The sequence below is a fragment of the Bos javanicus genome, chromosome 18 (genome assembly GCF_032452875.1).
Source record: "Bos javanicus breed banteng chromosome 18, ARS-OSU_banteng_1.0, whole genome shotgun sequence".
NCBI lineage: Eukaryota > Metazoa > Chordata > Mammalia > Artiodactyla > Bovidae > Bos > Bos javanicus.
The window spans coordinates 39,929,006-39,941,983 of record NC_083885.1 but is presented as its reverse complement, the minus strand read 5'-3'; the positions used below and the strand labels follow the sequence as shown (position 1 = coordinate 39,941,983).

General features: G+C 39.5%; 1 protein-coding gene and 1 pseudogene across 1 annotated transcript in view; both read right to left on the bottom strand.

Annotated features, from left to right (window-relative positions):
• HYDIN (HYDIN axonemal central pair apparatus protein) overlaps window positions 1-12,978 on the bottom strand; it is a 465,600-nt gene that overhangs the window by 373,187 nt on the left and 79,435 nt on the right.
• On the bottom strand, window positions 465-6,800 carry LOC133230404 (transcription elongation factor A protein-like 8; annotated as a pseudogene).

Below are 12,978 nucleotides of genomic sequence, written 5' to 3'. Positions count from 1 at the left end.
ACCCAAATTCCTGACCAGGAGAATAAAGCCTTCCTCAAACAGAGGCAGGTGGAAGCAGCCCAAGTATGTCTGGGGTGATACTGGTGGTTTTTTAATTGCTAAGTTGAATGGGTACGCTAGTTACAGGCTGAAGCTCATGCTATGCCAGTCAGTGTGCCTTTGGAAGACATGAAAAAATGCAACCCTAATTTACAGCAATAATTTAAAGCCATGGGGGCTGGAGGGAGGTAGGAGATGAGGGGAATTGGGTATTTTTATGTTCTACTTCCTGCAACAGTGCATTAAACATCACAGTGATTCAGCTGAAATTATAAGCAGCATGTGTAAAAAGATGAAATCATATTTTACAGTCTAATTCCTTTATAAAAATTATTTCATAGCAAATTAGAACAATGAATACACTTGTACATACAGCAAATGCACATAATTCTACCTTCCTATTTCTCTGAGATCATTACGATCCATTCTTTTTTTTTTTTTTTCCCCTGTAATAATTGCCAGTTTTATTCCTCTGGCTAAGAGATCCAAAGGTATTTTGAGGTTTACATTTTTTTTTAATAGTTCTATCATCAAGAGTTTAGGTGCCCCCATTGACCTTATAAGCTGGTTGCAAATTATTTGATTGACTCTTAATAAAAAAAACTTTATCTTCATGTGTGTGATGTGTTCATTTAAAAATGCATTTAAGCAAAAAGAAATAAAAAACATCACACAGAAACAAGCACAGTTTAATTTCTGATATATGCATGTACATATACACACAAGCATACACACAATTTGAGACTTTGTCTGCTGTGACGGCGCATGAGCGCGGCCGAGAGGAGCTAGCCGGCGCCCAAGGGCAGGGGCGGTGGCTGAGAGGAGCTACCCGCATCAGAGGTAAGGAGCAGCGGCTGCACTTTGCTGGAGCAGCCGTGAAGAGAGACCCCACGTCCAAGGTAAGAGAAGCCCAAGTAAGACGGTAGGCACTGAGAGAGGGGATCAGAGGGCAGACAGACTGAAACTACAATCACAGACAACTAGCCAATCTGATCACACGGACCACAGCCTTGTTTAACTCAATGAAACTAAGCCATACCGTGTGGGGCCACCCAAGATGGCCAGGTCATGGTGGAGAGATCTGACAGAATGTGGTCCACTGGAAAAGGGAATGGCAAACCACTTCAGTATTCTTGCCTTGAGAACCCCATGAACAGTATGAAAAGGCAAAAAGATAGGACACTGAAAGATGAACTCCCCAGGTCAGTAGGTGCCCAATATGCTACTGGAGATCAGTGGAGAAATAACTCCAGAAACAATGAAGGGATGGACCCAAAGCAAAAACAACACCCAGTTGTGAATGGGACTGGTGATGGAAGCAGGGTTCGATGCTGTAAAAAGCAATATACCATAGGAACTTGGAATGTTAGGTGCATGAATCAAGGCAAATTGGAAGTGGTCAAACAGGAGATGACAAGAGTGAACATCAACATTCTAGGAATCAGTGAACTGATTTGTAGATGGACTGGAATGGGTGAATTTAACTCAGATGACCATTATATCTACTACTGTAGGCAGGAATTCCTTAGAAGAAATGGAGTAGCCATCATAGTCAACAAGAGTCCAAAATGGATGCAATCTCAAAAATGACAGAACGATCTCTGTTTGTTTCCAAGGCAAACCATTCAATGTCACGGTAATCCAAGTCTATGCCCCGACCAGCAACACTGAAGAAGCTGAAGTTGAACAGTTCTATGAAGACCTACAAGACCTTCTAGAACTAACACCAAAAAAAGATGTCCTTTTCATTATAGGGGACTGGAATGCAAAAGTAGGAAGTCAAGAAACACAGCAACACTGGAGAAGCTGAAGTTGAACAGTTCTATGAAGACCTACCGGAGAAGGCAATGGCACCGCACTCCAGTACTCTCGCTTGGAAAATCCCATGGACGGAGGAGCCTGTTAGGCTGCAATCCATGGGGTCGCTAAGAGTCGGACACGACTAAGCAACTTCACTTTCACTTTTCACTTTCATGCATTGGAGAAGGAAATGGCAGCCCACTCCAGTGTTCTTGCCTGGAGAATTCCAGGGACAGGGGAGCCTGGTGGGCTGCCATCTATGGGGTCGCACAGAGTTAGACACGACTGAAGTGACTTAGCATAGCGTAGCATAGCATGAAGACCTACAAGACCTTCTAGAACTAACACCCAAAAAAGATGTCCTTTTCACTATAGGGGATTGGAATGCAAAAGCAGGAAGTCAAGAAACACCTGGAGTAACAGACAAATTTGGCCTTGGAGTACAGAATGAAGCAGGGCAAAGGCTAACAGAGTTCTGCCAAGAGAACACACTGGTCATAGCAAACACCCTCTTCCAACAACACAAGAGAAGACTCTACACATGGACATCACCAGATGGTCAACACCGAAATCAGATTGATTATATCCTTTGCAGCCAGAGATGGAGAAGCTCTATACAATCAGCAAAAACAAAACTGGGAGCTGACTGTGGCTCAAATCATGAATTCCTTATTGCCAAATTCAGACTTAAATTGAAGAAAGTGGAGAAGACCACTAGACCATGCAGATGGTGACTGCAGCCATGAAATTAAAAGATGCTTACTCCTTGGAAGGAAAGTTATGACCAACCTAGAGACATTATTTTGCCAACAAAGGATCGTCTAGTCAAGGCTATGGGTTTTCCTGTGGTCATGTATGGATGTGAGAGTTGGACTGTGAAGAAGGCTGAGCGCTGAAGAATTGATGCTTTTGAACTGTGGTGTTGGAGAAGACTCTTGAGAGTCCCTTGGACTGCAAGGAGATCCAACCAGTCCATTCTGAAGGAGATCAGCCCTGGGATTTCTTTGGAAGGAATGATGCTAAAACTGAAACTCCAGTACTTTGGCCACCTCATGCAAAGAGTTGACTCATTGGAAAAGACCCTGATGCTGGGAGGGATTGGGGGCAGGAGGAGAAGGGGACAGCAGAGGATGAGATGGCTGGATGGCATCACTGACTCGATGGACGTGAGTCTGAGTGAAGTCCAGGAGTTGGTGATGGACAGGGAGGCCTGGCGTGCTGCGATTCATGGGGTCACAAAGAGTCAGACACGACTGAGCGACTGAACTGAACTGAACTGATATACCTGAATATGCTGCTTTGTAACCTGCTATGTTGGAATGAACATATTTTCATGCATATGTGTGAAATTTCCCAATCGAAAAATAGACCTAGAGAATGTGTCAAAATACAAAATGCAGATGCTGATAACAAGGAAAACTACCTAAAACAAAACTCCACCAGATGATCAAAATAAAGCAAAAGTCAAAGATACATCAGGAAATGCTAACAGAAAGCAGGGGCCAGATTTTAATATCGGACAAAAAGAATTCAAGGCCTAAACCACATGGGATAAGGACGGCTGCGTGAATGTCTTTGCTTCCAATGCATCATCACAAACATGCTTATTCTTCTTCTTATCTCTTCCCTAAGCCTTTCCAACTCATCTGTTCCTCTTGTCATTTCTTCAGGGTCTAAATGCTTAATAGGAGCATCCTCTTTATATCTCTAACCAGGCTGAGTCAGCCCTCCTCTAAGGTTTCCTTCTGCTTCCTGGCTTAAACCTTCTTCAGAAGGTTGAGGATTTCTTTCTGTCTCCTGTAGTACAGCTTCCAAAGGGCGGTCTTCCTCAGCCTGTGGCATGTTCTGTGGTTTTCCTTTATTTTCTTCACAAGACTTTTGCATGTTGAGTATTTTTCAGTTTCCTTTTTGAATAAATTAACCCTGCAGGGATCCAGGGAATTTTCCTCCATCTTCCCTCAGTCAATTTGGGTGGCTCCCCAAAGACCAAGAGTCTGGTTCCCTTCAAGCAAGGAGTGGGTGACTCAAGTTATTTCTAAATTGTTTCTGTGTCTCTCTTGGGATCCTCAACTAGCTCTGGTCCATTCTTTAAACAAAGAAGATGGCATCTTCTCTACTGGTATCCATAAGGAGGCAGTTTTCCAAATTAATAAATTCAATGTACCTCATAGTTTAGCTCCTTTAGAAACAAAGAGCTGGAAGTCTGAACACTTGAGGCTTCACAAGTGATTCATTGTGCCGTGAAGGATTATTTTCCCTCCCTGTATCCCAGTTTCTCTAGTCAGGTTAAAGTCCTACACTTAGTAAAAACCTCAAAACAGTTTTTGAGCTTTTAAGAACAAGTATTAACAGAAGTGAGGGCTTCCCTGACTCAGACGGTAAAGAATCCACCTGTAATGCAGGTGACCCGGGTTCAATCCCTGGGTCGGGAAGACCCCCTGGAGAAGGAAATGGCAACCCACTCCAGTATTCTTGCCTGGAGAATCCCACGGACAGAGGACCCTGGTGGGCTATAGTCCATGGGGTCACAAAGAGTTGGACACGACTGAGTGACTATACAAGATATGACAATTAACCTAAACAGAACTAAAGCAATCGTTTAGAACTGAATCTCAAATGCACAAAGGTTTGTATTCCATAATCTATTTGTAGCTGACACAGAAGGTAAAATAAATTATTGGATAAGTCTAAGGTAAATTCAGTCACTGCCCTCGGTCTGGTCTTCTGACTGGACTGGCAATCCCCATGGTGTTCCCAGCTTGCCTGGTTTTGCAGCCAAGGTCCCCAGGGGTCCTGAGTGCTTTAGAATCTGAATAAATCACACATCCTAAGGGTCCATTGAGACCACCAGAAACTCAATTTATTTTTGACCTGAGACAAGATTTTATTGCTTCTCAGATTAACAGTTAAAAATGGTTTGCTTTTCTGCCTCTGGGGTGTTAGTTTGATATATAAGGCAGAGAGATTATTAAATCTTCGCTGCCTTCCAAAGATGTAAATTAAACCACAGCATCTCCTTAGCCACCTCCCCTGTATGAGCTGGAGATTTATTATTAACTTGTCACTCTCGCATGCTCATCAAAACAAGTAGCACCATGATTAATTACACCTGTTTATTTAAGGGTACCTGTCATTTCAACTTTCTGTAGACAGGATATTTCAGTCTCTTGATTTCTTAGCTGAACTAGAGCTAAGGAGTTTTAGAGGGGAAGAGAGAATCACTGTCCTCTCGTAATTATTTCCACAAATATATCTGAAAGAAAGGTGGTCTATATGCAACTGCACAATGTTGTTTTCATTTTAAATGAAGCTGACATAAACCACCCATTACTTACTAAATGCTTTTCATGTACAGTAATGGTACTAGGTATACCTAGTTCAAAGCAGTGAATAGTCCTTGCCCCCATGGAGTTAATAGACTTGATATCCCCTTCCCAAGGCATTTGTCTCTCCATATTATGAAAACAGGAGAGAACAGAGCAACATTGAGAACCTGGATAAAAGAAAAGCAAAGCAAAACATACCCCTTCTAAGGTAAGTTTACACAAAGTGAAATCAAAGTTGCTCAGTCATGTCCGCCTCTTTGCAACCCCATGGATGTGGCCTGCCAGCGGGCTCCTCTGTCCATGGAATTCTCCAGGCCAGAATACTGCAATGGGTAGCTGTTTCCTTCTCCAGGTTTCTTCCCAACCTAGGGATCAAACCCAGGTCTCCCTCACTGCAGGAGGATTCTTTACCGTCCGAGCCACCAGGGAAGCTCAAGTTTGCACAAAATAGACACTAAATTGAACCAGGATTAATAAGACACCTGCAAGATTCATTCCCTCCTCTGGGTCCAGTGTAGGTCTGCAGGACTGAACTACATTAAAACCATGGCATTTCACCTCTTTTATTTTCCCCTCCCTATACCTGTAATGTAAGATATTATCTGATTACCTGAATACCCACTGAAGCACGGGAAGCTTTCAAATGAAATTTTAGGCAGGGTTGCCTGACCTCTGATCTGCCACAAGAAAACATCACCTTTACCACTTTAAATTTTAGGATAGAAAGTGTGAAGGAAAGTGAAGTCGCTCAGTCATGTCTGACTCTTTGCGACCCCATGGACTGTAGCCTACCAGGCTCCTCAGTCCATGGAAATTTTCCAGGCAAGAGTACTAGAGTGGGTTGCCATTTCCTTCTCCAGGGGATCTTCCCGACCCAGGGGATGAACCCAGGTCTCCTGCATTGCAGGCAGACGCTTTACCATCTGAGCCACCAGGGAAGCCCAATTTTAGGATAATTACCTTTTTAAAAAAAAAAGATTCCTGATTATATTCCTGTTTCTCTTTTTTAAAGTATTTATTATGGAAGTTGACAAAAACTACAATAAATATGAGATAATAAAATAATTACCTATTATCTAGCTTCAGTAATTATCTATATTTTGTCATTCTTGTTTTTACCTATCAAATTTCTCTCTCCCTTCACCTTCATTTTTATTTTTGAGCATTTTTAAATAAATTCCCACTATCATAACATTTCACCTCCAAAAACATCAGAATTTATAACAAATAATATTTTTTAAAAAACATAACTGTAATATCTTTATAATACTTAACTGAATAACAATATTTATACCTAAGTCCATGTTCAAATGCTCCTGATTGTGTAAAAATAATTATTTTGGACTAAAACAGGACCCAAACAAAGTCTACACATTGGATTTGGTTGATGTGTCTTTCATTTACACCTCCATGTCCTTTTGAATATAGCCAAAATGACCTTCAATATTTGATTTTTATCCAAGATAAACAAATTCATCCAAAGTTAACATATGTTCCCAGTGAAATCTCATTATGTAATATTTTCAAGGACAGGGTGATCACACAATTTACCATGCAAATAAAGAAAACTCTTGAGTGAAAGGGGGACTATACTGGTGTAAACCAGGACAAAGAGTCATCCTACCAGCAGAGATTCTGGGGGGCGTGCGGTGAGCAGTGTAAAAAGAAGTAAGTTTGGGGTTTCTGGTTTCTTCTTGGGTATCAATAGCTGGAAAAAGACCTTACAATTGAAAAAAACATTCAACAAACTGCAAGTCAATGACCTTTCCTGAATCCATCAAAGAGCTGAAGTTGAAGAAATGTCAACTAGCCCCAAATCTGAGAGACAAATGCCTACAGGGAGATGGGAAATGCAAGCATGTGTTTACTTGGGGCATCTGAATACTGGTAAGAAGAATTCACCTAGAATTGTATTGGTGGAGGCTAAGTACTGGCTGGTGACTGAATTTGGAGCTCTAAAGGCTGCAGATAAAGGGAACTTCACATCACTCACTGGCCCCTCTTTCAACAGATTTCAATGGGTACTCACAAAAAAAATATGACAGGAGTCCTGAGAAAGCAGTCCTCATGGTACAGGCTTAGGGGAGGGCAAGAGCAGCTGTGCAGGAAGGCCATGGAGCCCTGCGCAGATTCTTCTTCTGTATCTTCCCTATTTAAAAAATAATAATAATACCACTTATGTAGTAATACCACTTACATGGTATTCAAAAAAGCAAGAGAAAGAACCCACAATGCCAAGAGACAAAACAATTAAGAGAACCAGACTCACATATGACACTGATATTGGTACTATCAGATAGGGAATATTAAATAACTATGAAAAATACTGCAAAGGCTCTGGTGGAAAAAGTAGACAATACTCATTGTCAAATGAGTCATTTCAGCAGAAAGGGAAACTATAAGGAAAAAAAAATGAGAAGCTAGAAATAAAAACACAGTAATAGAGATCAAGACTGTTACTGACAGTCTCTTCGGTAGACTTAACAAAGCTTAATCAGCAAATTTGAAAAATATACAAACTGAACAAAGAAAAAAACATTTAAAAATAAAAACAGAGTATAGCATCCAAGAACTATAAGACAACAAATGATCTAATAGATGTGCAATTACAACTCCAGAAGGAAAAAAGACAAAGAATGGGATAGAATAAATATTTTAAGGGATAATGGCTAAGAATTTCCAAAATTAATGGCATATATCAAACTATAGATCTAAACTACCAACCAAGATAAATACCCAAGTCAGATGTATACATATTAAAATTCAACCTCTGAAAACACAAAATAAAGAGAAAATCTTGAAAGCAGTCAAAGGTGGAAAAAAGACATATTAATTACTAAAGAGAAATAAATGTATTAATAACAATTACAACAGTCATCTTGTTAGAAATCATGCACCTAAAAGACAGTAGTGTGACATTTTTAAAGGCCTAAACAAGAGTGACTTCATCAAGACTGTGGAGTAGGAAACACCCCCCACAAAGGGTTAACAGTTAGACACCGATCCATGAATGAAAATAGCTCTGGGAGAGCTCAGGACCCCACTTAAGAACAGTTCAGTTCAGTCGCTCAGTCGTGCCAACTTTTTGTGACCCCATGGACTGCAGCACACTTAGCAACACAACGGAGCCAAAAAATTGAAAATAACCACACAAAAAAGATAGGAAGAATAGTTTCATTTTGTCTGCGTCATTTCCATCCCCCAGGCTGGCCCTGCTCAGTGCTAAGAGGAAACTCCTCAGCCTGAGAAAGTTTCCCTCATCAATAACAGGAACCAGCTTCCCCAGCCTTCAAAAAATTAAAAATAAAACTGTCATGTAATCCAGTAATTTCCCTTCAGGGTATATACCCAAAGAAAACAAAAACACTAATTCAAATACATATATACACACACACACACACACACACACATATATATGCATTTCCCTCATAGCTCAGTTGATAAAGAATCCACCTGCAATTCAGAACCTGGTTTGATTCCTGGGTCGGGAAGATCTGCTGGAGAAGGGATAGGCTACCCACTCCAGTATTCTTGGGCTTCCCTTGTGACTCAGGTGGTAAAGAATCCACGTGCAATGTGGGAGACCTGGGCTCGATCCCTGGGTTGGGAAGATCCCCTGGAGAAGGGAAAGCCTACCCACTCCAGTATTCTGGCCTGGAGAATTTCATGGACTATATAGTCCATGGGGTTTCAGAGTCAGACACGACTGAGCAACTTTCACTTTCATGTTCAATGTTCACTGCAGCATTAAATTTAGAATAGCCAAGATATGGAAGCAAGCTATCCATCAACAGATGAGTGGATGAAGGATATGTGGTATATATACAATGGATTACTCAGTCATAAAAAAAATAATTTTGCCGTTTGAGACAACATGGTTGGATCTAAATGGTATTATGTTAAGTGAAATATTAATAAGTCAGAGAAAGACAATCTATGATCTCATTTATATGTAGAATATACAAAATTAAAAATGTAAAAGTGAGGTCCCGTGACCTATACAGGGAATATAGGTCCCAGGTCCCAGGTCCCCAGGACTGAATTTTCATGCAGTCGAAAATTCAAGTATAACATTACAGTCACCTTCCATATACATAGTTCCACAACCACGAATTCAAACAACTGTGGATAGTGTAGTGTATGTATATAATATGTGTTAAGTGAAAAAATCCACATGTAAGTAGACCCATACAGTTCAAATCCATGTTGGTCAAGAGTCAACTGTCTGTAGTTAATACTGTAATCTTGAAAGTTGCCAAGAAAGTAGATCTTCAAAGTTCTCACTGTAAGAAAAAGAAAATTTATAATTTATGTATGATGACAAATGCTAACTAGTGGTGGTGGTCATTTTGCAATATATACATATACTGAATCACTACACTGCACACTTGAAATAATGTTATATATAAATTATACCTCAATTTAAAAATTTAAGCAGAAATTGATGAGTTAGAAAACAGAAATAAACAGTAAGTAAACCAAAAAAGCTGGTTCTCTGAAAATTAAGCAACAAAATAGAGTTAACCTGATTTTTAAAAGTATAAGCACACAAAAGAAAAACTCAACACAGCAATTTTTTTTTAAATTATGAGACTACTCTTTGCAATTCTACAAGAGAAAATGCTTGAGAAAATTTAGATGAAATAAACAAAACTCTAGGCAAATATATCAAAACTAACACTAATAGAAACAGAGGCTCTAAACAAATGAATTTTGTAAAAAGAAATATGTGTGCACGCAACGCATGCTCAGTCGAGTCTGAGTCTTTGCAAATCCATGGTCCTCTGTCCATGGGATTTCCCAGACAAGAATACTAGAGTAGATTGCCAGTTCTTCTCCAGGGGATCTTCCCAACTCAGGTATCAAACCTGTATCTCTTATGTCTCCTGCATTGGCAGGCAGATTCTTTACCACTAGAGTCCACCTGGGAAAAAGAAATATAGGAAATCGTAAGAGTTCCCCTGCCAAAAACATACCAAGCTAAGCTTGTTTCACAAAGAAGTCTACTAAACCTCAAAGATTATGCAAATGCTATTTAAACTACTTCAGAGAGTTAGGGAAAAGAGGAAACATCCAAATTATTTTTATAAAGCAAATATAATATTGATTACAAAACCAGAAAAATACTGCTCAATAAGACAAAGATACAAACAGATCTCATTTGTAAATATTAAAGCAAATATTGTAATTAGTATTAGCAAACAGAACCCAATATCCATCAAGATAAAGCAGGGCTTATTTCAGAAATGTAATAAGAGTTCACTATTAGGAAATCCATTAATACAATTAATCATATTAGTAGAGCCAAAGAGAAAAATATGCTCTATGCTAATCTTCACAGATTTTAAAAAATGGAAAAATGAAACACTCATTTATGCTTTTAAAAGCCTCAAAAATAGGAACTACTACCTCATTAATATAAATAAAAATAAATTTGTAAAATCTCAGCAGCTGATATAATGGGGAAAAGAGCCCCAGTTCTCAAAGTGTGGTCTGTGGACCCGAACCAAGACATTATTTATTTCCCTTTTTCACTATGTTAACAGTAAATGTAATACAAAAGCAACGAGCAAAATTGCTGGTGTCGGCATAAATCACCATAGTGGCAACAAACTATACTAGAGTCATTCTTCATCACCATATTATAGTGGGGGGAGGAGAAGCCATTTTTACTTGAGTGCCTTTGATATAACGCATATATATGGAATCTAGAAATATGATACTGATGAACTTATTTGTAGGGCAGGAATACACGTGCAGCCGTACAGAACAAACTTGTGGACATAGCAGGCAAAGGAGAAGGGGGAAGAAACTGAGAGCAGCACTGACATATATACACTTTTACACACTCAGTTCAGTTCAGTCACTCAGTCATGTCCAACTCTTTGCAACCCCATGGACTGCAGCACACCAGGCTCCCTGTCCATCACCAACTATACACACTACCATGTGTAAAACAGATAAACAGTGGGAAGCTGCTATATATAACATAGGGAACCCAGGCCAGCACTCTGTGACAACCCAGAAGGGTTGCACTGGCGGGGATTCCAAGAGGGAGGGGATATATACATACTTAAAAGAAGCTTACTCCTTGGAAGGAAAGTTATGACCAACCTAGATAGCATATTGAAAAGCAGAGACATTACTTTGCCAACAAAGGTCCGTCTAGTCAAAGCTATGGTTTTTCCTGTGGTCATGTGTGGATGTGAGAGTTGGACTGTGAAGAAGGCTGAGTGCCGAAGAATTGATGCTTTTGAACTGTGGTGTTGGAGAAGACTCTTGAGAGTCCCTTGGACTGCAAGGAGATCCAACCAGTCCATTCTAAAGGAGATCAGCCCTGGGATTTCTTTGGAAGGAACGATGCTAAAGCTGAAATTCCAGTACTTTGGCCACCTCATGAGAAGAGTTGACTCATTGGAAAAGACTCTGATGCTGGGAGGGATTGGGGGCAGGAGGAGAAGGGGATGGCAGAGGATGAGATGGCTGGATGGCATCACTGACTCGATGGACGTGAGTCTGAGTGAACTCCGGGAGTTGGTGATGGACAGGGAGGCCTGGCGTGCTGCGATTCATGGGGTCGCAAAGAGTCGGACATGACTGAGAGACTGAACTGAACTGATGGCCGATTCACACTGTTGTACAGCAAAAACCAACACAACATTGTAAAACAATTATCCTTCAATTACAAATAAACAAAATAAAATATTTTAAAAAAAGAATATCTTTGATGAAGTAATAAACATGATGAATTTCATTAAGTCTCGACCCCCGAGCACACGTCTTTAATATTCTAGGAGAAGAAATAGGAACTATACCCAAAGCACTTCTGCTGTGTATCCAAGCATGATGGCTGTCTTCAGGAAAAGCATTTGTGAGACTGAGTTGTAAATTGAAGCTTTACACTTTTCATGGAATACCATTTTTACTTTAAAGAACAACCAGCAGATAAACTGTAGTTATTCAGACGTATTTTTGACAGATATTTTCTCAAAAATTGATAAAATGATCTATCACTTCAAGGAAAACAACTGACAATATTTGCTGCTGTAACATTCAAGCACACAAGTTAAAATCAGAATTTAAGAAAAATTTTGTTCACCATCGTGAGCATGACAGTTTCTCAGTAGTTAGATTATGTTGGAGACATTAGTTGAGATGTTTAAAAATGTGATTCTTTTTTGATACCATATAATCAAATGTGTCAACATTTGCAAGATGTGCAAAACTCAAGGAACTGATATTTTCCAAAGGACAAATTCATGGTGTTACAAAACCACCTGTGGGTAAGGGACCCACTCAAAGCTCAAGACAGACCAATGGATATTAGTGTAACAGAGTATAAAAGGTCATTAATTTAGTTTAACATTCTTCATTGCAACTGAATTTTAAGAAACTATCATCTGTCAGATTCTGGTGTGGCATCAGAGAATATTCCTAACCACCTAAAGGGGCTGCTTAATACTGCTCCCTTTCCAACCACATAGCTATGTGAGGCCAGATGTTAAGTACTTCAACAAAACAAAAACAGTGTTGCAACAGACTGAATGTAAGAACAGATATGAGAACCTAGCAGTCTTCTATTAAAACACATAAACAAAAAAAGATTTGGAAAAATGTAAACACTGCCATGCTTCTCACTGACTTTTGTTTTGAAAATTATTTTTCATAAAAAAATATTTAACATAAAATGTTATCATTATTTTTGAATTAATAAAACATTTCTCAGTTTAAATTTCTGATATGGAAAATATCAACAGATATAACTCCCATAAACTAAAGTTCTTTGTATTCCTCAATAATTTTTAAAAGGGTA